At 35.9% G+C, this 4,545-nt stretch overlaps 1 non-coding gene across 1 annotated transcript; it reads left to right on the top strand.

Annotated features, from left to right (window-relative positions):
* Positions 1-2,474: 2,474 nt before the first annotated feature.
* Positions 2,475-2,581, top strand: LOC127901612 (small nucleolar RNA R71). Its single transcript, XR_008053856.1, has one exon. It is a non-coding gene; the product is annotated as a small nucleolar RNA R71 (small nucleolar RNA).
* The last annotated feature ends 1,964 nt before the right edge of the window (positions 2,582-4,545 follow it).

Here is a 4,545-nt window from a genome sequence, read left to right as displayed (position 1 = left end):
GCTTTCGCTGGTGGGACTTCGTTGCGCGCTGCTGGGCTGCGAGACACGGGATGCTGGTGCTGCGCTCACAGGATGGTGCGTTTTCCGGCGGGCTGGTTTGCTGCTAGTGTGCTGCAAGCGGCTGGAGAAGAAAACAAGTTCTGGAAAATTAGGGATTTTGTGAACAGTGAATAGTGAACAGTGATTTTCGATTTTTTTTTTTTTTTTTTTTTTTTTTTTTTTAGTGATGAATCACTTTGAGACACTAAAAATTTCAGAAGTACTTTTCTAATAAGTACGTGGGCACGCCTTATAAAAAATTTTCTTCTGACCAAAATAAGCAAACACATTAAATTTCAGAAGTACTTTTCTATTAAGTACGTGGGCACGCCTTAAAACTATGTTACTTTAAAAATTACAGAAGTACTTATTAGCTAAGACGTGGGCACGCCTTATCAAAAATTTTCTTCTGACCAAAATAAGCAAAATTTTTTTTTTGAATCAAAATTAAAAGAAGATATAACAAAAACCAAAACAAACAAATCATTTGGGTTGCCTCCCAAAAAAGCGCCTTTGTTTTATGTCTTTGGCTAGACACATTTATGCATCAATCTCCATAATTGGGACTCTCGAGAGCCACATCCTCCACAATATTCACCGAAAAACCTTCATAAAAAGGTTTTAAGCGATGACCATTAACCTTAAAAACTTTGTCAGAGGTCGGGCTCCGAATCTCAACTGCACCATGAGGAAAAACATTAGTAACAATAAAAGGTCCAACCCAACAAGAACGTAATTTACCCGGAAAAAGTTTAAGCTTAGAATGAAAAAGAAGAACTTTTTGACCAACAGAGAACTCCTTTCTCAAAATCATTCTATCATGAAATGTCTTTGTCTTTTCCTTGTAAAAAATTTCCTGCGCTATAGGGTTAATAACATCCACAGAAAATACCGAATGTTCCTCACTAGGATATTTCATGGCATCATTCATATTGAATTCTATAACCTCTCAATCAAACTCCATAGTGAGAGTCCCTCTATGTATATCCATTTTAGTCCTAGCAGTCTTAAGAAAAGGTCTTCCTAGCAAAATTGGGATAGAATTAGAGGAGTTATCATCTTCCATATCAAGTACATAAAAATCAGCAGGAAAAACCAACTCATTAACTTGTACTAAGACATCTTCTAATACCCCATCAGGATATGCATTAGACCTATCAGCTAGTTGAATTATCACACCAGTTTCTTTTAATGGACCAATATTCAAAGATGAATAAATGGAACGAGGCATGACATTAATAGAAGCTCCTAGATCTAACAAAGCCTTTTCAACTCTAACACTACCAATTTTACAAGGGATAGTAAACATACCTGGATCCTTGCACTTAGGAGGTAGTTTCTTTTGGAGAACTGCTGAAACATTCTCCCCCATGTGAACTTTTTCATTTCCTCTTAATTTTCTTTTGGAGGTGCACAGTTCCTTAAGGACTTTAGCATATCGAGGTATTTGTTTTATAGCATCTAATAAAGGAATATTTACCTCAACCTTGCGAAATGTCTCAAGGATGTCTTTCTCTTGTTCCTCCTTCTTGGATTTAGTAAACCGGCTTGGAAAAGGAGGAGGTATCACAATAGGTAGGGGTTTCGCTCTGGTGGGTTGTGCATCTTGAGATTTAGGCATCAATTCATTCTTCTCAAGCTCATCCTCTACATGCTTTGTCACTTTCTTACTAGGCTCTTGCAACTCCGTCCCACTTCTAACGATGACAGCACTAACGTTTTGCTTTGGATTCACCTCAGATTGTGAAGGCAATCTCCCTAATACTTGAGACTCCAGACGGCTCACTGTAGTCGCCAATTGACTCATTTGGTTCTCCAAGTTCTGAATACTTGCTGTAGTTGCCTGCTGAAATTGTTGAGTGTTAGTCGCAAGTGATTTAACAATTTCTTCAAGAGATATACCTGACTTGGAGGTTGACTGTGGAGGTGTTGGTTGTCTTGGTGGATACTGTTGTGGGAATCCTGATGGCCTAACTCCATAGCTAAAGTTGGGATGATCCTTCCATCCTGGATTGTATGTTTGTGCATAAGGATCATATCTCCTTTGAGGCATGCTTGGAAATCCTCCAACTGCATTGGCTTGTTCAACGGGTTCTTCTTGAAGTGTAGGACACATATCGGTTGAATGACCCATATTGTAACAAATACCACAAGTCTTCACCTGTTGCACATTACCTACAACAAACTTTTCCACAAGAGAAGTGAGTTTATCTAAACGTTGTTCAACAGAAGAAATATTTACCTCATTCACATTCCTTAAGGTGGCATCTTGTCTGCTGCCAAATTGTTGTGCATTGGCAGCCATATTTGATATCAACTCCCTTGCTTGAGTAGGAGTCTTGTTCACCAAGACACCTCCACTAGCAACATCTATCATACTCCTATCCATCAATGATAGTCCTTCGTAAAAATATTGAATAAGAAGTTGATCAGAAATCTGATGCTGAGGACAACTGGCACACAATTGTTTGAATCGCTCCCAATACTCATACAAAGTCTCCCCAGGAAGTTGTCTGATCCCACAAATATCTTTTCTGATGTTGGCAGCTCTTGAAACAGGAAAGTACTTCTCGAGGAACTGCTTCTTCAAACCATTCCACGTTGTCATTCGTTGCTTCTTCTTGTTGTTCTTCTTCTGCATTATCATCAACAACAACTTTCTCCGTAGAGGAGGGGTTAGACTCATCAAATGTAACATGCATAGATTCCTCCACAACTAAAGTTCTTTTATTATAAACTCTATAAGCTTTGCTTGAATTTGAATAACTAAGAAAGATACCAACATCATATTTTGGATCAAATTTACCAAGATTATCTTTTGTGTTTAAAACAAAACATTTGCATCCAAAAACTTTAAAATAACCAATGTTCGATTTTCTATCTTTCCAAAGCTCATATGGAGTTTTATTAAGATTAGGTCTAATCAACACCCGGTTTAAAACATAACAAGCGGCGTTGACGGCTTCGGCCCAAAAATACTTAGGCAAAGAATTTTCATTCAACATGGTCCTTGCCATTTCTTGAATAGACCTATTCTTTCTCTCTACTACTCCATTTTGTTGTGGAGTCCTAGGTGATGAAAATTGATGTTCAATGCCAAAGTCATTACAAAAATTTTCAAATGCATAATTTTCAAATTCTCTACCATGATCACTTCTAATACAAGTAATAAAATAACCTTTTTCATTTTGAACCTTTTTAAAGAAAATTCTAAATGCATCAATGGCATCATCCTTATTAGCTAAGAACAATACCCATGTGTATCTAGAATAATCATCCACAATAACAAATGCATAATATTTGCCACTTAAACTAGCATATCTAGAAGGTCCAAACAAATCTTTATGAAGTAGTTGAAGTGGTTTTGAAGTAGAGACATGATTCTTGCTTTTGAAGGAAGTTTTGATTTGTTTTCCAAATTGGCATGCTTCACAAATTCTATCTTTTTGAAAACTGATTTTTGGAAGACCTTTTACTAAATCATTTTTCACGATTTTTGAAATCAAATCCATGCTTGCATGACCTAATCTTCTATGCCACAACCAACCATCATCATGCAATGCGGAGAGACATTTTTCATGTATAGATGCACAATCTATATTAATGGTATAGACATTAACACATCTATTTCCTACAAACAAGACTTTCCCATCATATGCATTCTCAATAACACATTTTAATTCATCAAAGATAACTCTATATCCTTTATCACATAATTGACTAATACTAAGCAAATTGTGTTTCACGTTTTCAACTAAACACACATTCTCAATGAGAGTAGAGGATACATTACCGACATTTCCAATCCCAATGATTTTTCCTTTTGAATTATCTCCAAACGATACATCTCCACCATTTTCGATCTTGGTAAAGCTTGAAAACCAAGAATAATTCCCTGTCATGTGTCTTGAACAACCGCTGTCCAAGTACCACTTATTATTCTTCTTCTTTGAGCCTTGTAAAAAAAATCTCAAGTTTTAGGTACCCAAACCTTTTTGGGTCCTTGAGAGTTAGCAATGGTTCCTTTCGGAACCCAAACACATTTCATACCATAATATGCATTTCTCTTCACTGCACATCTATTTTTCATATGGCCATCTCGATTGCAATAATGACATACAATTTTATTGTTAATAGATGTATTCTTCACAAAATAACTCTTGTAAAATTTTTGTTTCAAATTCGGTTTATAACCTATGCCACTTTTGTCAAATACACATTTTTGTGAGTTTAGCAAATTGTCCAACATCTTTTGCCCATTTGTGAATTTTAGCACAATTTGATTTAGTTCATTACTCTTCTTTCTAAGCATTTCATTCTCATTTTTCAAGTCATTCATGTGTGACTCTAAGTGCTCATGTGAAGTGCTAGAGTTCTCAAATAATGCAATACTATCATGTAATGTTTTGTTTTCTAATTCTAGGCATGTAATCTTTGCACTAAATGAATCATTTTCATTCTTAAGCTCTATCATCTTCTTTTTAAGACTTATATTCTTTTTACCAA

This window comes from Citrus sinensis, chromosome 3 (genome assembly GCF_022201045.2).
Source record: "Citrus sinensis cultivar Valencia sweet orange chromosome 3, DVS_A1.0, whole genome shotgun sequence".
Lineage (NCBI taxonomy): Eukaryota > Viridiplantae > Streptophyta > Magnoliopsida > Sapindales > Rutaceae > Citrus > Citrus sinensis.
The sequence above is the reverse complement of the archived record's forward strand: the minus strand, read 5'-3'. Positions and strand labels throughout refer to the sequence as shown.